General features: G+C 42.3%; 1 protein-coding gene and 1 pseudogene across 1 annotated transcript in view; one reads left to right on the top strand and one right to left on the bottom strand.

The window, feature by feature from the left end:
• The window catches only part of LOC126198590 (uncharacterized), a 294,161-nt gene that overhangs the window by 204,003 nt on the left and 64,779 nt on the right, over positions 1–25,379 (bottom strand). The gene's annotated exons all lie outside the window — the stretch shown is intronic.
• On the top strand, positions 10,469–10,586 carry LOC126199939 (5S ribosomal RNA; annotated as a pseudogene).

Raw genomic sequence — 25,379 nt, 5'->3', positions numbered from 1 at the left:
TGGCCTGGTGACACGGCGCATTGTCGTCCGTGAACATTCCATCGTTGTTTGGCAACATGAAGTCCATGAGTGGCTGCCATTGGTCTCCAAGTAGCTGAATATAACCATATCCAGTCAATCATCGGTTCAGTTGGACCAGAAGACCCATGCCAAACCATGTAAACCCAGCCAATACCATTATGGAGGCTGCGGCACACTCGAACCCTACCATCAGATCTTAGCAATTGAAAACTCATCTGACCATGTCACCGTTTTCCAGTCGTCTGGGGCCGAACCGATATAGTCACGGGCCAAGGAGATGCGCCGCAGGCGATGTCGCGCTGAAGCAAAGGCACTCGCCTCGTTAGTCTGCTTGCCGTAGCCCATTAACGCCTAATTTCGCTGCACTGTCGTAACGGATACATTCTTATTACGTCCCACGCTGATTTCTGCGATTATTCCATGCAGTGTTGCTTGTTTATTATCAGCTACAGCTCTACACAACTGCCGCCGCTCTCGGTCGCTAAATGGTGACCGTCGGCCACTGCGTTGTCCGTGGTGATAGCTAAGACCTGAAATTTGGAGTTCTCGACACACTCCTGACCTCGATTTCTGAGACTGAATATTCCATGCGTCTGGTTCCAACTTACGTTCCGTGTTTTAATTCCCGCGTTGCCGCAATCACGTCGAAAACATTTCTACATGAATCACCTACGCATAAGCTACAGCTACGCTAATGCACTGTCCTTTTATAACTTGTATATGCGATACTTATATACGTGGTGCGACAATAAAGTAATGAGACTGATTTTCTTTGCAAGATGTGGCAACCCTGCGGGCTTGCATAGGCACAATAACTTTGACCTTGGTCTATAAGCTGCTTCTAGTCGAAGCGGCGCATCGATGCAACTGCTCAGTCGTGAGTTGTGCTGTAACAAGTTAACATGTGTTTGTGTCTCTCGTCACGGAAATGGAAACGCATAATATTGCGCAACAGTACACCATTTCAAAAAATGGTTCAAATGGCTCTGAGCACTATGGGACTCAACTGCTGAGGTCATTAGTCCCCTAGAACTTAGAACTAGTTAAACCTAACTAACCTAAGGACATCACAAACATCCATGCCCGAGGCAGGATTCGAACCTGCGACCGTAGCGGTCTTGCGGTTCCAGACTGCAGCGCCTTTAACCGCACGGCCACTTCGGCCGGCAGTACACGATTTCATTCGGCTTTAAATTGCGTGAAAATGCGACGACAACTAACAGTAAGCTTCAGAAGGCTTTTGGAGAGGAGGTTATGTCAAGAGCTCAAGTTTTTCGTTGGCATAAAATGTTTAGTGAAGGCAGAACGAATGTTGAAGATGAAGACTGCAGTGGACGACCATCAACCTCACGGACGGATGTCAACTTGGCCAGGGTGTGTGAAATCGTACGATCTGATCGAAGATTATCCGTGAAAATCATTTCAGAAGAACTGAACATCAATCGAGAAACGGTTCGTCTAAAAATAACTGAAGATATGCATCACGATAATACACCATCCCATACTGCTCTGTCAGTACAGCAATTTTTAACCTCAAAACAAATTTCAGCACTACCACAGCCACCTTATTCGTTAGATATCACTCCGTGCGTCTTTTTTCTATTTCCAAGAGTCAAAATGGCGGTGAAGGGACATCATTATTTTCAAACAACATAAGATGTCCAAAAAGCTGTGACAAGGGTCTTGTAGGATATTACAGAAGATGAGTTCCAGAAATGTTACCATCAATGGCAAAAGGGCTAAAAAAAAGTACGTGCAATCAGAAGGGAACTACTTTGAACGAGACCACACTAAATTTGAGTAAACCGGCAAGCAACATTTTTTTCACATCAGTCTCAATACTTCATTGTCGCACCTCTTATATGTGGATAATGCTAGCACATGACTTTTGTGACCCCATTGTATTTGAGAGTCTATCTGCTTTTGTAAAAATCCGTGTCATCGGCAAAACAACGAGAGTTGTTGGTCCTGGTTGTCCCGGGACGTCGCCAGAGTACGAAGAGGATTCCATTGCCGGACTCCGTGTTCCATGCGTCGCACCTCGCACAGAGTCACAGTCCAACCTACGTAAGAGCTGAAGAAAGAGGATACAGACACGCTGCCAGGTCGCACCGCAACGCCGCGCTGTACGGGGATACACATCTGAGGAAGACGCGACGCCGCCGCTCCACATTTCTATGCGGGACGCAGTGTGGGAGCCGCAGCAGCCCAGCTTATCTGCGATGTCTGTCGCCGCGTCGCGGTACAGAGACGTCTCAGCTCGGCACAGCCAGCAGATCCCCGACAGAGATGCCGCCCTGCGGTTCACGGCGCTTACTCATAGCACCAGTTCCACGAATGAGAGACTGCTTGTTGCGAGCAACATTTAACTGCCCATCACAGATTTTATTTTCGTGAATCCAAAGGTATTTGAAAACTGCAGCCAGGTGATGTCGACTTCTTGGCACGACGTTTCGGCTGATAAGCAAGAACCATCTTCAGGTACTATTTAAAAAACAGTCGTAGGTTGCACAATGTTTCTTATTGACTAAAGAATGACGCGCTTTGCCCGGATAGAGCAACATCTGGTTATGTTAACAAATCAAAAATTCTCTGCCAAAAAGCATTAGTTAAAGTAGAATTTAGTATTTTTTTAACATAGCCTCATGATGCCCTATCCGTGCGAAACGCGTCGTTCATGAGTTAATACAGAATATTGTGCAACCTACGACTGTTTTTTAAATAGTAGCAACAATAAGGTTGGTGTACAACCACGCCAAGATGAGATTGCATAAATTTTCCATCTCTAGATATTTTACGACACAGGATCGTTGAATTTTTTTTTTTATTGAACTGTTATTTAGACCGCCCACCTAAGAATGCCATCTATACGTTCACTGAAGAAATTTTACAAGCATTAAAAACCAAATAGCATTGGTTGGCTTTTCTGATTCTTAACTATGGTATTTTACTGTGTGAATTATAGTATTCTCCTAGATAAAGAGAGGTCATATGGAGTTGATGGGATTGCCAACAAATGGGTAACGTCATACTTTCGCAAAAGAACTACTTAATAATTCCACCAAGGTAGCCATGGAAAATTCTTCTGACTAATGAGGAATGACTTATGGGGTTCCACAAACGTAGGACCAGTATTGTTTCTCATATACGTAGACGATGTCAAGTCTCAAATACAAAAAGCAAAATTAGTTCTTTCTGCGGATGCCACTAGTATTGTAGCCAGTCCAAACGTACGTACACCAATAGAAAAAATGCTAAATAATGTTCTTAAAAATATTATCGAGTGGTTTTCTGCAAACCACCTCACCCTTTTTTTAAAAAAAAAATACCACATAGTTCTGCACGCCTAGCGGCAGTGCACAAATGATAAATGTAACACTTGGTTAGGGAATAATAACTAGGGTTGGAACTTCAAAAATTTTAGGTGTTCATATCGATGAGAATCTAAACTGTAGAAAACATATTCTGGAAATCCTAACACCTTAGTTCAGCCACATTACTGTTTCGAATCACAGTAAATCTAGGGGAGAGACAAATTAGTAAGTTGACTTATTTTACGTATTTCATATGGTTGGGGAACTCAACTTTAAGAAAGTGTTCATTGCTCAGAAATGTGATGTAAGAATAATATGTGATCATCGTCTACAATAACCTTGTAGACATCCGTTTAATAAGTTAGCAATTTCAACTACTTCTTCACAATAAATTGATTCCATCACGAAATTTGTTGTAAAGAATCCACTGCAGTTCAAAAGCAACAATGATGCACATAATTATAGGATCAGAAAAAAATGTATTAATTTCTCCACATTAAGGTTATATTTAGCATCAAAATGCGTACACAATACTATCACCAAAAGTTTTGATATCTCTTACTCAATAACATAAAATGTCGGACAAACAGCAGCGTTAAATTTGGAAACAAAAGGAAAAGTTACTACTTGTCACCTACTTCTATTCCGTACAAGATTTTCTGCACAATGCCACCACGAAAAATTTGAAAACCAACTGTAAAAATTTCTAATTGACAGCTTCTTCTATTCCGGATAAGACTTTTCATTTCTGTAAAGCGTAAAAAGTGCTGGACAGGAAATACTGATTTACATCTGTATTTAAATAATAAAATACACGCGCAAACACACTTGTAAATGATCAGCTTGTAGCCATATATAATCAATCAGTTATGTGAATCATAACGTGTAGGCTTTCACGGCAGGCATCTTCTTTAGTTAAAACTACCGCGGTGAGAGGTATAAAACTTCTTCTCCCTGACGTTTCGTGGCCAACTGTCACCAAAATCTTTGTGGCAGAATTGTACCTGGGATATCGCGTTGAGATACAATCCCCACATGAGGCTGACTTACTTGTGATACGAAAGGCAAATCTGATGATCATGTTCCATTCGCTTGTGCTGTACTGTGTGTGTGGCGTGAGTAATGCAAGTTTTGTCGTATTTTGTCACATTATTGGTTAGACTACTTTTTTCGTTAATCCTTTAGCGAATTGAGAAGAGCAACGGTCTTCCATGACCCCTAGACTTAGTGATACAATGCTTGAGTGTGAGTTGATAAATAAGCCGGATAGGAGGTTGGCAGCATCAGCAGCATTCGTACCAACCTTAAATTTATTTTGGGTTTAGACATAAACCCTCAACCAGTTTATTCACTTATCCCAACTTTTGACAAAGCCTTGACAGTCAGCGTATAATAACTCTTATGGTAGCTGTCGCATCTAACGAGTGTTCTCTCGCGCTATGGCCTCATCGTCTTTAAATTGCTCCCCTCTCAGTGTTTAAGGGGCAAGCAGATGAAAATCAATTGGCAATTGAAAGGGATCCACGATCCCTTGCTCACTGTTATTTACTGTGTATTCACACAGGTCAAGTGTAGCTCCAACGATCAATGATGTTGTTCAGTTAGCAGACGGTCGTTACTGAAATGGCGTAATGTATGGAGTGTAAATGGACGGATTATAGCTGTATCACCCACGCCGCGGGTACGGCCTCAGCAGAGAGACATAACTGCACTGATTAGTGAGAACAACGTATTTTTTCAAAGTGTATCAGAATATAGAGTGGAAAATACCAGTGTTCGCGTCAACTGCGCCTATCATTATTGAATTATAGTGTGGTACAGATCACAGTATTGACAATGTGTGTGTATCTTTAGAAAAGCGGGTGACATTACTTTGCCCTCTGTTGAAATTAACCGTGGGTAATCCCCAAAACGAAGGGGGTGAATTACCTCGCATTTTTTCTATAAAGGAATACCGTACGTTGATGTTGTATTCAACAGGTTCCTTTCCAGTAATCTCGCAGCTTGCATGAGGCCCAAGAATGTATATTTTAATTGTATTACTACAAGTAAATAAGTAAAAAATGCAGAAAAAAGACTTGTACCAAAATAAAATAGGTTGGAATACACTGATTTACATAGCGCAATCTTAACAATGGTTTTGATTACCATAAAACCCATATTTTTTTATCCTACATTATTACGCCACCAAAGTTTCTTTGTTAAATCTCTCTTGATAAAAATATATTTTCCTTAGCATTAGGCTCGGTCACAAAACTCAGACTTTGGGCTGCAGTATTATTATTGTATATGTTTTGGCAATTAGTTAACCGGCAAATTACATTTTTATTAAGCCTCACTGATCTCGTCAGTAAATAGGACTAGGCATCTAATCTGTTTTCGAAGACGAGTCTGCTCATTATTCATATAATTGATTAAGAATAAAATTAGCTTTCATTACGGCTCTTAAATAACAACCGGTCTCTTCAAGCGCTACAGCAGCTTCACGTGCAAAAATGCTCGCTATTCAACGTTATCCATCGCCAGCCAGACGGAAGAAGTCTGTTATATTAATTTTTGAATGTAAACATCATTATTACTACCTCCGAAATCCCACTCCGTAAAGAAAGACAGCAAGAAGAAAGGAACTAAGTAACAGAAAAGGAAAAAAAAGGAATTCTTACATTAACTGTTAACTGGGACTGTTCAGTGGATGTTCGAAGCGTTATCAATTAATTGTTTGCATAATCCCTGCATCTGTTTCGTTATGTGAATACGGGCATTGTCAGTCAGAACGACTACTCCGCTGTCATAAGTGCAGTTTGCTTGCATACCGATGAAAACATCATGGTTTTTTCCTGTGTGTCAGGGTAAGGTGGAGCGGGTACGATGATGCTTCCGTTCTAAGCAGTGCCACTTTGACTGAAGTAGGCAGTCATTAAGCCGTCTCTCGTTCGCAGTAATTATCCGAAATATGAAACCCTTCCCTTTCTTACAGAAGTGCCTGAGGTTTTGCAGGTGTATATCCATCCTAGTCCAGTTGTGCTCTAAAACCAATTGGCGTGGCACCCAGCGTGCACAAACGTAATGAAAATTCAATCATTCACGTATGATGTTCTGCGAGAGCAATCCACGATCCACGACATGTCACGTGAGGGTTTGCGTGCTTCAGTTTCGTCCATTGTTCAATTCCTGTAGCCAGTTGAATAAAGCAGACCCTGAAATAAGTTTGTCGCTATATAAATACGCTTTCCGCATGAATGTCTAGTCCGTTGGCCAACTAATAAAACCGTTTTCGTATGTTTTAGTTCTGTACAGTGCTGTAGCACGCCTGTCGGTTTGCACTAATTGCGATTTATTGGTCTTTGACGGCGGAATTCTGTGTACTGACTACCACCCAGTCTGTGCTGCAATCTTTCAAAAACACATGCGTGCGAAATTTGATATGGTATGCTTAGTGATTCACCCTCGAACGATTAATCAGAGCAGTCGGATAGAATTTTAATAGTGCAAAAGGGCGAAGGCGGGAAGGAATATTTGTCGTAAACCAAAATTCTGTACCGGACTGGGTTTTGCCGCGGTCCTTGCCTTTGGAGGCAGCGCTCTACTAATTACGTTGTCCAAGCACGACTCACTGAGCGACTCAAAGTTCAACTAACCATTAGTTCCTCCCTATCTCTTCCTAACTCCATTGATGCTCTGTCTCGCACGATATTGTAGGGCTGTCATTCCTGGGGGGAAGCGTACAGCAGAAAGTTCGACTTAGATTACACCTCAGGGAAGCTACCGAGACGCAGTCTCACTGTTACGAAAACATTGGAGTGGAAAATTGTTTACAGACAAAGCAAGTATCTAGCGCATTAGTGAAAAACTGGTGGGGAAGTCCACGTAGTTTTTGTAAGCCTGCAAAGGCATATGACACTATCCATTTCAACGGATAAAGTTATACTGCCATCTCGTCAGATGTACCACAACATCGTATTAAGTACAAGAGGGGGGAGGGGGAGGGAGTGATGGATGTAAATGACTGCGAAAACATACTCAACCTCATAGCAAGAAATAATCCTGAACGAATAGGGGGTATATTGACGGACACACGGGTTAGTGTCCACAAGGTCGTCATAACGAGACTGAATAACACACAAATCCACATAAAACGTACGCAAATAAAAATTCTATGGACATCTTCCTAAGAGACAGTCTCCACTACATACGAAGTGACTAGCATAGACCAGATGTGGTATGTATTCAACGAGGTAGTATTGACGGCAATTTATATGTATGTGTATATTCCTGTAAAACATCAACGGACTTGGAGATTTGCGATGTTTTACAGAAACTGGAAACTTTGGGCGGAATACTGTTAATACTTTCCACGGCAAAAGTTGTCTCTCACTGTGCCATAAGCGCTGGTAATGTTGTCGATGACAGGGCCAGAAAAGCGCATTTACTAAACACAGTTTTCCTGACTTCATTCTCTATATAAGACTAAGTAAATATTCCAGAATTCGAATCATGAACAGCTACCAACATGAATAACTCAGAAGTAGATGCCATCATTGTAGCGAAGCAACTTAAATCACTTCATAAACGCAAGTCTTCCGTTCTAGGGTGGATACCAGTTAGATTCCTTTCAGAGGTATACCTTCCTGGTATAATAACTCAATACTTAGCAACTACACACTACCTCTCACTCTGCGAGTGATGCGTACCTAAACATTGGGAGGTTGCACAGGTCACATCGCTAGACAAGAAGGGAAACACAATCAATCCGCTTACAGACTTACACCCCTGACATCGATTAACAGTAGGATTTTGGTACAAATACGGCGTTCAAACATGATTAATTGCCTCAGAGAGAGGTATCTATTATCACACAGTCAGCACGGATTGAGAAAATATTGTTCTTATGAAACACAACTAGCTCTTTTTCGCTTCAGACTTCTGGACTGATAGGCCGTGGTCGATGTGTAAAAATTTCTCCTAACGTTTTATACATCGACTACGGCCTATGAGCCCGGAAGATTCAAGTGAAGTCAGTTCCTGCCGTGAAAGCGTACGCTGTATGACCAACTAGTTCTTTATCCAAATGAAGTAATCTTATCCACAGGGGATCTCAAATTGATTCCATATTTTCTACATTTTTTGACACCGCTCCACAACAAGCGACTTCTAAACAAACTGCGAGCAAATGGAATACCGTCTCAGAGTTGCAACGGGATTCGTGATTTCCTATCAGAAAGGACTGTTCGTAGTAACTAATGGAAAGACTTCGAGTAAAACAGAAGAGATATCCGGCGTTCCCCGAGGAAGTGTTACACGCCATTGCTGTTTCTAATCCATATAAGCGATTTAAGAGACAATCGGAGCAGCCCCCTTAGATTGTTTGCGGACGATGCTGACATTTACTCGCTAGTAGACTCATCAGAAGATCAAAATCAGCTGCAGAATGGTTTAGACGATATGTATGTTTGATGCGAAAAGTGGCATCTGACTTTAAACAATAAAAAATACGAAGTTATCCGAATGAGAACTAAAAGAAATTCGTTTAATTTCGGTTAAACGAATCTATATGCTGTTCCACGAACCTAAATGCTGTCAGTTCAACTACATATCTAGGGGTTACAATTATAATGTGGGCAAGGCGAACCAAAGACTGTCAATAAGTCTATAAAAGAGTTTGTTTACACTATACTTGCCCACCCTCTTTTGGTGTACTGCTTAGCGATATGGGATTCATGTCGGATGAGATTGACAGTGGTTATCGGGAAAGTTCAGAGACAGGCAGCTGACTTTGTATTACCGCGAAATAAAGGAGAAAGTGTCACGCATATGATGCACGAGATGGGGTGGCAATCATTAAAACATAGATGTCTTTGATTGCGGTGAGGCCTTTTCACGAAGTTTCAGTCACCAACTTTCCCCTCCGAATGCGAAAATATTTTGTTGACGTTCACCTACATAGGGAAGAATGTCATTGTAACAAAATAAGAGCTCATACGGAAAGAGTTAAGTGTTCGTTTTGCCCGCGTGCTGTTCGAGAATGGAAGTGTAGATTAATAGTTCAAAGGTGGTTTCATGAACCCTCTGCCAGGTGCTTAAGCGTGATTTTCAGAGTGGTCATGTGGATATAGATGTAGAAGTAAGCAAGGAAGTTGCTTGTCCCCAACAGCCCTTTCAAGGTAGAGAAAAAATACCATGATATGATAATAAATGTTGGAGAATGTAATCTCTATAGCACACAGACGGCCGAGATCAGCTGATCCAAGCAACAGATGAAGATGAAATGCATCACGTACTACACAAGCTAAAAGAAGAATATCAGAATAATTAGGGTTGGTAATGAAAGCAGACATGTCAGAATCAGATAGAATAAATTACGGACAGTTAATGAAACAACATAGAAGTCAAGAAATAAGAGGAAGTGAGTGACAAACGTAACCGATGTAGGGTCAAAACGTGTCAGGTGATTTGGATACAATAAGAGAATGCCTTTGGACATTTGGCCCAGGAGTGTAATATAGTGGACACTATTAGAAGGAAATAAGATAATTTTTCAGAATGTTGAAGAGTCTATGGATATCAGAAGCCTGTTGAAAAGACCCATAAGACGTCACTGAGGCTCCAGAGCGAAGCCAGCACCTGTAGAAAATTTGTCTATTAGCATGGCAGGGTATACTGTGCCATGAACACATTCTACCTTCAAATGTTTATCGTGCCAAGTCTGCTCTTCGTGTGCTTGCCTGTTTAACAGCTATTCCACAAGTGTTATTTTTATAGATAACGAGTTTTATCAGTAAACAAGAGCGTACAAATTTAAGAGGCTAATAGCGTGTATGTTAACATCCATGTCATCTATGAAAACCCCTTCATAGTCACTGGCGACACAGCCATGAGTGGTTCCCATACAGAAAAATCATTCTGTGAATACTCTGCCGGAGCAGGGTAAAGTGTATACGATGCATTCAGATTATGATGAAAGGTTACACGTTCTCTGTCATAAGAAGTCGTATGGCATGATTCGCTGGGAGCCCCCAAGGAGTACGCTCGGCCGCTCACTCGAAAAGGGTATTTATCCAGCGCTCACAGTGGCCACTTTCCATGCAATGGAACTTGTGTCGTATGTGCATTTGTATCGTGTAGATGAGTGTAATGCCAACGGCCTTGCCACAGTGGTAACACCGGGTCCCGTCAGATCACCGAAGTTAAGTGCTGTCGGGCTGGGATAGCACTTGGATGGGTGACCATCTGGTCTGCCGATCGCTGTTGGCAAACTGGGTGCACTCAGACCTTCTGAAGCAAACTGTGGAGCTACTTGATTGAGAAGTAGCTGCTCCGGTCTCGGAAACTGACATACGGCCGGGAGAGCGGTGTGCTGCCCCATGAATCTCCATGTCCGCATTCAGTGCCCCCTGTGGGACGTGGATGACGCGGCGGCCGGTTGGTACCGTTGGGCCTTCATGGCGTCTTGAGGAGGAGTTTACGGTTTATAGATGAGTGCAATGGACTAATGTAGTGTTATGTTTGTGTTGTATGATGATGAGAGAGGGTCGGGAGCTAAATCCAGTAGCGGAACATAGTCTACTCCTCTCGAAAGCCAGCCGGCCGCTGTGGTCGAGCGGTTCTAGGCGCTTCAGTCCGGAACGGCGCTGCTGCTACGTTAGCAGGTTCGAATCCTGCCTCGGGCATGGATGTGTGTCATGTCCTTAGGTTAGTTAGGTTTAAGTAGTTCTAAGGCTAGAGGACTGATGATCTCAGATGTTAAGTCTCATAGTGCTTCGAGCCATTTGAATCTCGAAAGCCCCCTAGCTTAGCGTCCGCCATACGACAGGCGGATCACCATCAACAGTGTCACATTCCCTCATTTCGTGACAACATGCGAAGATGTTTGGAGTTCAGTCAAAGACATTGGCGCGGCCATATGATAACGCTATAGATGTCATACGGCGTCAAGCACCGAAACAGCATATAAGCACTGAAATATAAGAGTGTGCCGAAAAGAAATACCTTCGCATTTTTAACGTGAAAACTCTTAAGGCTTTTAAAACAAAACAAACTTTATTAACATTCTCCATCTTTGAAACTTCCTGGCAGATTAAAACTGTGCGCCGGACCGAGACTCGAACTCGGGACCTTTGCATTTCGCGGGGAAGTACTCTGCCAAGTGGGCAAGAGCGTCTGGAAAAATCCCTCAGGCTGTGGCTAAGCCATGTCTCCGCAATATCCTTTCTTCCAGTAGTGCTAGTTGTGCAAGGTATGCAGATTAGCTTCTTTGAAGATTGGAAGGCAGGAGACGAGATACTGGCAGAAGTAAAGCTGTGAGACCGGGCGTGAGTCGTGCTTCGGTAGCTCAGATGGCAGAGCACTTGCCCGCGAAAGGCAAAGGTCCCGAGTTCGTGTCTCGGTCCGGCGCACAGTTTTAATCTGCAAGCAAATTTCATACCAGCGCACACTACGCTATAGAGTGAAATTTCATTCGGGATTCTCTATCTTTATTCTTCTACATCTACATTCTACATTTATACTCCGCAAGCCACCCAACGGTGTTTGGCGGAGGGCACTTTACGTGCCACTGTCATTACCTCCCTTTCCTGTTCCAGTCGCGTATGGTTCGCGGGAAGAACGACTGTCTGAAAGCCTCCGTGCGCGCTCTAATCTCTCTAATTTTACATCCGTGATCTCCTCGGGAGGTATAAGTAGGGGGAAGCAATATATTCGATACCTCATCCAGAAACGCACCCTCTCGAAACCTGGCGAGCAAGCTACACCGCGATGCACAGCGTCTCTCTTGCAGAATCTGCCACTTGAGTTTATTAAACATCTCCGTAACGCTATCACGGTTACCAAATAACCCTTTGACGAAACGCGCCGCTCTTCTTTGGATCATCTCTATCTCCTCCGTCAACCCGATCTGGTACGGATCCCACACTGATGAACAATACTCAAGTATAGGTCGAACGAGTGTTTTGTAAGCCACCTCCTTTGTTGATGGACTACATTTTCTAAGCACTCTCCCAAAGAATCTCAACCTGGTACCCGCCTTACCAACAATTAATTTTATATGATCATTCCACTTCAAATCGTTCCGCACGCATACTCCCAGATATTTTACAAAAGTAACTGCTACCAGTGTATGTTCCGCTATCATATAATCATACAATAAAGGATCCTTCTTTCTATGTATTCGCAATACATTACATTTGTCTATGTTAAGGGACAGTTGCCACTCCCTGCACCAAGTGCCTATCCGCTGCAGATCTTCCTGCATTTCGCTACAATTTTCTAATGCTGCAACTTCTCTGTATACTACAGCATCATCCGCGAAAAGACGCATGCAACTTCCGACACTATCTACTAGGTCATTTATATATATTGTGAAAAGCAATGGTCCCATAACACTCCCCTGTGGCACGCCAGAGGTTACCTTAACGTCTGTAGACGTCTCTCCATTGATAACAACATGCTGTGTTCTGTTTGCTAAAAATTCTTCAATCCAGCCACACAGCTGGTCTGATATTCCGTAGGCTCTTACTTTATCAGGCGACAGTGCGGAACTGTATCGAACGCCTTCCGGAAGTCAAGAAAAATAGCATCTACCTGGGAGCCTGTATCTAATATTTTCTGGGTCTCATGAACAAATAAAGCGAGTTGGGGTCTCACACGATCGCTGTTTCCGGAATCCATGTTGATTCCTACATAGTAGATTCTGGGTTTCCAAAAACGACATGATACTCGAGCAAAAAATATGTTCTAAAATTCTACAACAGATTGACGTCAGAGATATAGGTCTATAGTTTTGCGCATCTGCTCGACGACCCTTCTTGAAGACTGGGACTACCTGTGCTCTTTTCGAATCATTTGGAACCCTCCATTCCTCTAGAGACTTGCGGTACACGGCTGTTAGAAGGGGGGCAAGTTCTTTCGCGTACTCTGTGTAGAATCGAAATGGTATCCCGTCAGGTCCAGTGGACTTTCCTCTGTTGAGTGATTCCAGTTCCTTTTCTATTCCTTGGACACTTATTTCGATGTCAGCCATTTTTTCGTTTGTGCGAGGATTTAGAGAAGGAACTGCAGTGCGGTCCTCCTCTGTGAAACAGCTTTGGAAAAAGGTGTTTAGTATTTCAGCTCTACGCGTGTCATCCTCTGTTTCAATGCCATCATCATCCCGGAGTGTCTGGATATGCTGTTTCGAGCCACTTACTGGTTTTACGTAAGACCAGAACTTCCTAGGATTTTCTGTCAAGTCGGTACATAGAATTTTACTTTCGAATTCACTGAACGCTTCACGCATAGCCCTCTTTACGCTAACTTTGACATCGTTTAGCTTCTGTTTGTCTGAGATGTTTTGGCTGCGTTTAAACTTGGAGTGAAGCTCTCTTTGCTTTCGCAGTAGTTTCCTAACTTTGTTGTTGTACCACGGTGGTTTTTTCCCGTCCCTCACAGTTTTACTCGGCACGTACCTGTCTAAAACGCATTTTACGATTGCCTTGAACTTTTTCCATAAACGCTCAACATTGTCAGTGTCGGAACAGAAATTTTCGTTTTGATCTGTTAGGTAGTCTGAAATCTGCCTTCTATTACTCTTGCTAAAAAGATAAATCTTCCTCCCTTTTTTTATATTCCTATTAACTTCCATATTCAGGGATGCTGCAACGGCCTTATGATCACTGATTCCCTGTTCTGCACATACAGAGTCGAAAAGTTCGGGTCTGTTTGTTATCAGTAGGTCCAAGATGTTATCTCCACGAGTCGGTTCTCTGTTTATTTGCTCGAGGTATAATGTCACTCGATGCTCTGTCCCTACCACCCGTCCTAAACATCTGAGTGTCCCAGTCTATATCTGGTAAATTGAAATCTCCACCTAAGACTATAACATGCTGAGAAAATTTATGTGAAATGTATTCCAAATTTTCTCTCAGTTGTTCTGCCACTAATGCTGCTGTCATCGTATTTATATCTCAACATGGTCACTCTTGTACGAACACATTTCTCCAAATAAGAGACCTGTTTGTTGATACGATCCCTGTACAGTTTTTGACTTTCTCACAGAGTCACAATCTCACCGCTACTTCCTGCGCTTCGTCAATTTCAAAATGAACCTCTCGAAGGTGCTCTTTAAGTTATGGAAACAGATGAAAATCGGATGGGACCGAATCGGGACGATCGACGGTTGTGAACCTAAGGCGTCTGATTGTTGAAGATGCTGCAGTGTTCGTGCGTGGTCTGGCGTTGTCTGAAGGAAAGGGTGCAACATGTGTGGACGAACTATTCGAATTCGTGCTTTCAGTTTTATGAGGGTGTCGCAGTACCGTGTACACTTAATGCTGGTGCCTTTAAGCATGTACCACACCTTGAACGTCCCAGAACACTGTGAGCGTGGCTTTGCTTGATGATTATATGATCCTGTAGTTGTTTTGGCGTCGCTGATCCTTTGTCGCGGGACTCTACTGATGCGCTCTTGTTCCCGGGGTCAAAATGATAAACCCACATTTCATTACCCGTCGCAATGCTGTTAAGGAACCCACCACCCTCACGCTCCAACCGTGAAAGAAACTGTTGAAAGATGTCCAATCTCTTCTATTTCATGTCAGAAGTGAAGATCCGAGGCACCAACAGTGCACACAGTTTCCTCTACCGTAGCTCTGCAATGATGGCCACTACAGGCTCTCGTTATATGCCACTCTTACCTGGGGGCCGTGCCTGTGTTATCCGACGGTTTTCTCTGATGTGTTCATCAACCTCGTTCCGATGAGTCTCCTTGGTTGCCGTACGCTGTCGTCGCCCCTGAGAAATGTCACACACGTTAATATTAGCATCAGCGTTTCCTTCATTACAAACACGAACAACCCAACATCGCACACTAATGATGTTGATAGAATCATCACCGTACACAAACTTTATTCTTCCACGGATCTCAATTGGAGACGCGTTTTCTGCGGTCTGAAAGTCGATTACAGTACGCTGTTTCTGACGCACCTACGTAGTTAGTTTACACGCCGTATTGTTACACGCTGCTGCCCTCGAGCGGCAGCGGGTTGTAGCTTGGTTCAGCGAAGCGCGAAAGTCGACGGAGTAATATCGATAACAAGTATTCTCAACTGATAATGAGAATAGAATAAAAAAATCTGAGTCACTACTTTTAGCACACTCTCGTAGTATTCGTGAGATATCCCTTTCAGAGCCCCATACTTAACAATCGTATACATCCGCTCGATCGACCAAAGATCCATACCAAAAGACTGGAAAGTCGCACAGGACTCATCAATATTCAAGAAAGGCAGTAGGATTAATCCACTAAATTACAGGTCCATATCATTAACGTCGATTTCTAATGGAATTTTGAGTTCGAACATTATGAATTCCCTCGAAGAGAACGGTCTACTGAAACACAGTCAACAGGGATTTAGAAAACATTTCTCTTGTCAAACACAACTAGCTCCTTACTCATACGAAGTGCTGAGTGCTATTGACAAGGGACTTGAAACTGATTCCGTATTTCTACATTTTCAGAAGGCCTTCGACACTGTACCTCACAAGCGGCTTATGGTGAAATCGGGTGCTTATGGAATATCGTATCAGTTACGTCACTAGATTCGCGATTTCCTGTCAGAGAGGTCACTGTTCGTAGTAACTGGTGGATAGTCAACGAGTAAAGCACAACTATTTCGCGCAATCCCTGCGGTAGTGTTATAGGCCCTCTGCTGTCCCTTATCTACAGCGTGAATCGCTATCTATTGCCACCTAGAACAACTTCGAAAGTATGATAGTAGCTGAAAAGTTTGTGGGACAGATGTTGCATGGGACAATGGGGGCCATAATAAGACGTTGGTTTTTTGTGCTAGGTGGGGTCGCGACAGGGATATGAAAATGAACTTTTTTTATTTCGGATGCTATAATTTGGTATTTATTTTCTGATAGCGGCCATCGAAACTATTGCAATTATGTGTGACAGTAAGGTCTTTGAAGGTCAACGAAGGTCACAAAGGAGGCATGAGCGTCCATTTACAGAAGATGTTCGAAGTGATGACCATTGGTATCAATGCAGTGCTGCAATCTTCTTATCATGAAATGAGTGGTATTCCTTATCACTTCGGCACTTACCAAAGCTCATGTTCTGACAAATCTTCGTGCAAATAGTAAATATTCGCCGAATACGGCGTATCCATCTAACGTGCCATTGACCTGTAAACTCCATTCGACGGTTTCGCAATACGGCACTAATAGGAACGCTAAGGCTAGTATCGTCGAATGAAGCGAATGTGAATAATTTATTCCTTCGAATAACACGTCGATATGCGGCTCATTTACGGATAATGATAACGAAATTCAGTGATAGCTAGAGACTTATACGCTGAAAGATATCCTAAGTGTACTCACCCTACACGTCGTTCATTTAAACATGTGTACGATTAATTGAGAACAACTGGATCTTTAACGCATCGGAAACATACCCGGCAAAGGAAAGTTACTTACCTCCGAAACGGAAATTGGTAATCTTGCCACGGTGTTTCGAGATCCTTCTGTTAGTTCGCGTCATATCGCAAGGGAATCTGGCATGGGCCAGAGTAGTGTAGTCTGTGTTCTGCATCGCCATAAATATCATCCTTACTACATCAGTCTCCACCAAATATTAACTGGTACGGCTTGTATGCATCGCATTGAATTCTTCTGATGGGCTCAACTTCAGTTTCAGAGGGATGAAACATTTAATAATTTGAATTTATTTACTGACGAGGCTACATTCACGAACCATGGAAATGTTAATCTGCATAACATCCATTATTGGGCAACTGAAAATCCGTACTGGCTGCGGAAAGTTGCACACCAAAACACGTGGCCGGTGAATGTATGGCGTGGGATTCTGGAGGACAGAATTATAAGTCCCTATTTCATCAAAGGAAATCTTAATGATAGGAAGTACACAACATTCCTGCAAGAAACATTAGGTTTTTTATTGGAAGAAATACCTTTAGGAACAAGGAAGAGAATGTGGTATCAACACAATGGGTATCCGGCACATTTTTCGCTGATTGCTAGAAATGAGTTGCAGAGACAATTCCCAAATCGTTGGATTGGACGCGGAAAATATGTGTCGTGGCCGGCTCGTTCGCCAGACTTGACGCCTATGGATTTTTTCTTGTGGGGATTCGTAAAAGACATTGTTTATAAAGACGTTCCAACTACACCTGAAGATATGGGAGAGAGAATTGCCAGAGCATGTGCTTCGATAAGTGCCGATGTGATAACGAATGCCACTCAATCCATGGTAAGAAGAATGCAGCACTGCATTGATACGAAAGGTCATCACTTCGAACACCTTCTGTAAATGTACGTTCATGCCACCTTTGTGACCTTCGTTGACCTTCAAAGACTTTACTATTACACATCATTGGATTAGTCTCGATAGTCGCTATCAGAAAATAAGTACCAAACTACAGCATCCCATTTTAAAAAACAAAGTTGACCTTCATACCTCTGACGCGACCCCACCCCGTAACAAAAAGTAATCAACGTCTAATATGATCCCCGTTGTCCCATGCAACATCTGTCCCACAAACTTTTCAGCTCCTGTCATACTTTCGGAGTTATTCTAGGTGGCAATAGCTAGTGACTCACCCTGTATATAAAAGATTTAGAAGACAATCTGAGCAGTCGTCTAAGGTTGTTCGCAGATGATGTTGTCGTTTATTGTCTAGTAAAGGTATCAGAAGACATAATAAATTCAAAACTATTTATAAAAGATATCTGTACGGTATGAAAATTGGCAGTTGACCCTAAATAATGAAAAGTGTGAGGTCATCCACATGAATGCTAAAAGAAATCCGTTGAACTTCCGTTGCACAATAAATCAGTCAAAACTAAAGGTCTTAAATTCAGCTAAATACCTTGGAATTACACGTACGAATAACTTAAATTGGAAAGAACACATATAAAATGTTGTGGTGAAGGCGAACAAAAGACTGCGTTTTACTGGCAGAACAGGAGATGTTATCAGATCTACAAAAGAGACCGCCTGCACTACGCTTCTCCCCCCTCTTTTGCAGTACTGCTGCGCGGTCTGGAGTCCTTACCTGGCAAGACTAACGGTGTACATCGAGAAAGTTCAAACAATTATCGAGAAATAGGGGACAGAGTGTCACTGACATGACACAGGATTTGATGTGGACATAATTAAAACAAAGGTGCTTCTCGTTGCGACGGAACCTTCTCAAGAAATTTCTACTGCGAACTTCTTCCTCCGAATGCAAAAATGTTTTCTTGACGGCGGCCTATATAGAGAGAAAAGACCATCGTAATAAAATAAGGAAAGATTTGTTCGTTGTTTTCCGCGCACTGTTCGGGATTGGAATAATAGAAAATTATTGCAGAAGTGCTTCGATAAACCCTCTGCCAGGCACTTAAATGTGATTTACAGAGTATCCACGTAGATGCAGATGTAGACCTACGCTTGTGGTGCCCAACGCCAACCCGTTAAGTACAGTCATCCACATTTGGTTCAATTTTCGCACGTTATGTAATTAAGAGTATATTAGGACCCCTACACACTTAAGACGTAGCAATAATATATTTAATGTTTTTTGGTTACAAGGCTCTCACGCAGATGAAAGAAAAAAAACTTGCGCGATCAGCCTAGAAATAAAGTATGGCTGCCGAAAGCGTTTACCAGATCCGTAGAATGTAACCCGTAACTTAAATGCAAATAAAACAGGCCGGAAGGAAATAGGCAATACACATAAATGACGGAGTGTGTTGTCATTAAGCCGACCGCGAAATTCCTCTTATTGCCTGAAATGACTTTACTTTTGAAAGCAATACTGAATTTTTCATTTGTCGCGCAGAGTAGAATGTAAAATTGAAATGAAAGAAGGTATATCTATTTAGTGAATAATGTATAATTTTTCAACGGGAGGAATTTGACACGAACATTGTACTGAACTCTTATGTTCAGTCGTAAAAGAGATAGTTTTATGGACATAAGGATCACAGAAAAACGGAGTTAACGCGTGTTATGTGTTACTGCAGACGACTAAAATTCATGGCTCTGAATTATTTAGTGGAGCAACGGGACAGGGTTCTAATTTCCAAGAGGTAAACATCGGGATGTGGCTAAGCCACGCCTAACGACCATTGGTCAGTGGTCGGAAGCCCGTTAATCCGGATTATCCCTTCTGCCCCCAATCCTTTTTGTCCGTTCCTTGCTGCGCAGTCGTTTCTTCCGGCGGCGGTGATCGCTGATTTCGGCAAGATTACGGAGACCGTAGCTCACCTAGATGGTTCTTATACTAACATACATTGAAAGTAGCGTATTAGAAATGTACTTGGATGTTCCGTATATATATTCTGATCAGCTAGAACATTATAAGCGTATGGGAACTACATAATGCGAAATCCACTGTATTTAACAGGTGTTGAAGACGAAGAAAAGTCATTCCTTCCTTTTTGAGAGCACAGAATGTTAAGATGTTGTATGAACGATTTTAGTAAAGAATTCATTGAGGCACCATGCTGAGTATTACGGAAGCTGCGAGATTCGTTGTACGACATTTACCGCTGCATGTAACTATAAGGGTCCAATGGCGGTAAATTTTCTAGCAGGTGTTTGTAGCTAAAGTGTAGTGTACATAGGTACACCTGACGTTTTTTGGTTGGTATCAAAAAATTCACAACTTTTCTTCATGACTACTTTAAAGATGACATGCTGTCAAAACAACATAAACAGCACAAAAAATTGATCTGCGAAATTGCATTTTCACTAGCAATGAAATTTTCCGGCGAGAAATCAAAACATACAAAACAAAATTCACGTTTTATAATTTTCGGGCTGATAATAGATAAACGATCATAAACATTATATTAAAATTTACAGAAATGAAATAGACCCACAGAAGATGAGACATAGGTTTTTACATAGGTCTCTGTGAATAAAAAGAAATAAATGGTGTTTTACATAAGGCGGATGTGGTGTCACCGCTAGACACCACACTTGCTAGGTGGTAACTTAAATCGGCCGCGGTCCTGTAGTACATGTCGGACCCGCGTGTCGCCACTGTGGGATCGCAAACCTAGCGCCACCACAAGGCAGGTCTCGAGAGACTGAGGAGATCTCGTCCCCAGTTGTACGGACAACATAGCTAGCGATTGGACGTGCTAAGCCTTGCTCTCATTTGCCGAGAGATAGACAGTAGAATAGCCCTCTGCTAAGTTAAATGGCGACCACCTAGCAAGGCGCCATTTGTATCAGTGCCAATAGCTTACGAGTATGCAGGAGAGATGTATTCCAACAAGAGAATAAAGTTAAGTATTAAAAAAGCTACATATTTTTCTTTAGTGCATTTATAAGTCTCATGTTCCAGACTTCACGCCCGTCTACGTTAGCCTTGCGTGCCCTATCGGCTACAGCATTGTGTCTGGGCTGTATGGTCTAGACACAACAGCGGAGTTTAAAAAAAGGAAATTTTCGGTCCACTAAATGAAATTAGAATCACATGAAGGTATTCGCACTAGAGATCGTTTCTACAGTATTTGCTGTTGTTATAGATGGGGTTCTGTTTGTGCAGAATTTACAAATATTTCGAGCTCTACATATTTCAAGTGGTTTTTAGTACACTTAAGCTATTTGGAATATGTAGTTGATTGCTCAATTGCAGATTTTTATGGCAAGTAAAATTCTATATATTTTTGAAGCTAGTTGTATAGCTTGTGGACAGTTAAGACAATCTTAATTGGTTGTGTACCATCTTAAAACATTACTATGGAACCTATGACATTTACAAATTGGCTAAGTTACGTGAATGTCTTCACAAATTAACGTGGTCTGAAGATGCTAATTTGTGTTAGATTCTAAAACCTTTATCTTCAAAATGTATTTAACTTGTAACTGTTTTTTTTACAACTCTTGTCCTTAATTTGATTTCGCTTACTGATGTTGGTTTGTAGTGGAGTAATAAGGTTACAGGCAGACGACTAAATACACTACAGACAAGGTTATATCGGTTGAAACGCTGTTAAAATTCAGTAGAATATTTGTTTCTGCGTACATGACCAATGTATCTTTGAACATGTTTTCACATTTGGAAATAACTTATTTTGAGAATAGCTGCAGCACATAAAACGCGAATATCATCATTTAAAAGATTGGGTAAATAAATACAGGGTGATTCAAAAAGAATACCACAACTTTAGGAATTTAAAACTCTGCAACTACAAAAGGCAGAGCTAAGCACTATCTGTCGGCGAATTAAGGGAGCTATAAAGGTTCATTTAGTTGTACATTTGTTCGCTTGAGGCGCTGTTGACTAGGCGTCAGCGTCAGTTGATGCTAAGATGGCGACCGCTCAACAGAAACCTTTTTGTGTTATTGAGTACGGCAGAAGTGAATCGACGACAGTTGTTCAGCGTGCATTTCGAACGAAGTATGGTGTTAAACCTCCTGATAGGTGGTGTATTAAACGTTGGTATACCCGAGGCGATGGATCGGCCGCCAGGCAGCCCGTGACAGAGCACTTCATCACTGGCCTCCAAGAAGCCCTGATCTTACGCCCTGCGATTTTTTCTTATGGGGGTATGTTAAGGATATGGTGTTTCGGCCACCTCTCCCAGCCACCATTGATGATTTGAAACGAGAAATAACAGCAGCTATCCAAACTGTTACGCCTGATATGCTACAGAGAGTGTGGAACGAGTTGGAGTATCGGGTTGATATTGCTCGTGTGTCTGGAGGGGGCCATATTGAACATCTCTGAACTTGTTTTTGAGTGAAAAAAAACCTTTTTAAATACTCTTTGTAATGATGTATAACAGAAGGTTATATTATGTTTCTTTCATTAAATACACATTTTTAAAGTTGTGGTATTCTTTTTGAATCACCCTGTATATTAATCTTCTGTAGCAGGGCTGACTAAAGGCGAAATTCTGAAAAGTCATTCAATGTATAACGTTTTCCCCTAGATAACATTGCTATGAAATAAGAGTAATAACGGGAGAAACGACATTGTATTCGTAAGGAATTTTAATGTAAATTTTAATGATTGCAGTAGTACTATCATTTGAATTTGAATCATTGTACTGTTAAATATGGCAACCAAAAAGGAAAATTACTGTCAGTAGTGAAAGAAAATGTAGTTCAAAGAAAATTACTGTCATATTTGTTGGAGCATTTGACACGCGTTTGAATTTAATTGTGGAACGTTCAAGATGGCCGGCCGGCCGCTGTGACCGAGCGGTTCTAGGCGTTTCGGTTTGGAACCACGCTGCTGCTACGGTCGCAGGTTAGAATCCTGCCTCGGGTATGGATGTGTCTGTGATGTTCTTAGGTTAGTTAGGTTTAAGTAGTTCTAAGTCTAGGAGACTGATGACCTCAGATGTTAAGTTCCATAGTGCTTAGAGCCATTTGAACCATTTTTTGAGATGATAAATGTTAAGAGAGTAAATAACAAGAATTGTACCATAACTTTCGAAGATGCATAGTTCTTAATTGCTATTCATTGTTACTCACTTTCCAACGCGTGTTGGCACTTGTGCTTCAACTGATGCATGATAAGAGATAGTTGAAATATATTATGATACTAAACTTTCTATCTTTCCACAGAAAGAAAAAAAAAATGTGAACAAGGCTAACTTCTTTGCCAAGGAAATACAATGTAGATTGCATCTCGTGTTCACGAAGTGGAACGTTTGGTGTTCCATGTACCATGAGGCGCTCTTCCTTCCTCTGCCGTGTTTAATTCTTCCGTGTCGACATTAGTAGTGAGGCGTGCGAAACTTTGCTGTATATAAGTCTCACGAGAAGTAGGGGGCAGACAGAGAGAGAGAGATCGGGGGATTGTGTGGGAGGGGGGAGGGGCATACGGAGAGGGAGAGAAAAAATCCGCGAAGACATGCAGCTACGTTTCTTCTAGTCCGATACTTATTACAACCACTAGACACTTTGATTCAGGGCCGCTTTCCGTTACTTTATCCTTTAACAATCGACCTTATGATGACACATTTTCCATATATGTAATGGAATTTTCCTACGATTTACAAGTTCAGACATGTACATGGAAGTTTTCTGTGGTAGTTATTCCATGGTTCAGAATGCTACACTAGTAGCAGTTAACTGCTGAATCTCCTGCATATTCTAGACTCTTGAGCTTTCCAGTAGACATCTGTAAGGTTTTGTGATCGTACATTTATTTTTTTAAATAATAAAGATATAATTTAAAATAAGGAACCTTGCCCTCCGAGTCTCTATTTGCCCACAGACTCGGGTGAAATAGAAATTAAATATAAATTAGCATTAGAATAATTTTCGGCTATGGTAATTACACTGAGATACCTTGTTGATGGTCACCAAGGTGGCGGTGACCGTTAGAGAGGCTCCGATATCTGAAGAAGGACGCCAGTGGCGCAGGTATACCTTCCTAGCAGGTCGGTGGCGGCTACGACCAGTCAGGTATAAGTCACCTATCAGACCTGGAGAATTCTCTCAGAACTAGCTTGCAAAACAGACACAGCTCATTGTAGTATTGGGTGTTTAATGTGCCAGTACAAGAGTGTGCTTATCCCGATATTCTTCAGTTTTTTTTTAATGGGCACGAGATTTACTGAGAAAGCGGCAAGGTCATGTAGCCTTACTCTTGTCTATGTCCTGGAGCGTCCATGTAGTTAGTATTCACAGTATTTGTAGATATTTGTTCACGTAGTCGTCAGCTTCCTTCGAGATATGCCTGCAGCAACACTGTACTCTCTCGTTATACAGGCGGATATTGTTTGTTATTCCAGCTGTATAATGCTTGATGCAAATTTACTGCGCTATGCAGATGGTTTTCTGACAATCGCGGCTTGCTTTTCCTTCTTAGCCTCCATGTTCAGCCGATAATTCACCTAATGAATCTGATGGTAACATCTGCTGACTAATATCTGCTGAGTCGTTGAAGCGGCATTTTCCTCTTCAAACTTTTTCATTGCCCAGTATTTCGATCACTCTGCTGGGATCTTGTTTAGGATACAGTGGCTGAAAGAGATCGCAGCACAGTGAGCGAAACTTTGAACAATGAGGTTTGAAGAAGAATATGACGCGATCTGAGAACTCAGAAGCCACGAAAGCCTGAACACCTGCATGCAGGATGTGCCTGCCCTGAACCTGCAGCATCAATGGTAATGATTCAGCCGTGAAGTATGGACTTAAGTGGGAAAAGTTTAGCAGTCTGCCATTCTGTACATGACCACCCCAAGGTTTTCCGAGTAAATACGACGCCTCGTGTAATGATAGCCTGAATTGTATGTATTGTTCTGTTGCTCTGTTGTTTAAGATTAACACAGTTTAAGAAAACAGAAGCCATTATAATTACACGCAACGTAAGTGCGGTTTGCCGAGCGATCTAACCCACGGCTTTCCGGAGTGGGAGGAAGCGCCTGGTCCCCGGCACGAATCCGCTCGGCGGACTTGTCTCGAGGTCCGGTGAGCCGGCCAGTCTGTGGATGGTTTTTAGGCGGTTTTCCGTCTGCCTCGGCGAATGCGGGCTGGTTCCCCTTATTCCGCCTCAGTTACACTATGACGGCGATTGCTGCGCAAACAAGTTCTGCACGTACGCGTACACCAACATTACTCTATTACGCAAACACAGGGGTTACACTAGTCTGGCGTGAGATGATCCCTGGGGGGGGGGGGGGGTCCACCGGGGGCCGAACCGCACAATAACCCTGGGCTCGGTGTGAGGTGGCGAAGTGGTGAAGTGGACTGAGGTAGTCGTGGGGTTGTGGATCACTGCGGCTGCGGCGGGGACGGAGCCTCTCCTTCGTTTCTAGGTCCCCAGTTAACATACAATACAATACATACAAATGTGACATTAAACATAATTATCATAGTGGCAGAGTTCTTTCCCGTAAATATTCTTTGTTCGCTGTCTAACATCCCGCGAGATGAAACGGTGAAGATTGAATTTAGTAATTCTGCATTTGCCAGGAGAAATTTACGGAAATCAGAGAAACTAAATCTGGATGGCCGAACTCGGGTTTCCACCATCGTCCTAGGAAATGCGAGTCCAGCCTTGTGTCACTGCTGAGAGAAGATAGCGACTTCAC

This window comes from Schistocerca nitens, chromosome 8, assembly GCF_023898315.1.
Source record: "Schistocerca nitens isolate TAMUIC-IGC-003100 chromosome 8, iqSchNite1.1, whole genome shotgun sequence".
In the NCBI taxonomy this organism is placed as follows: Eukaryota; Metazoa; Arthropoda; class Insecta; order Orthoptera; family Acrididae; genus Schistocerca; species Schistocerca nitens.
This window is presented reverse-complemented; position numbering and strand designations above follow the sequence as displayed.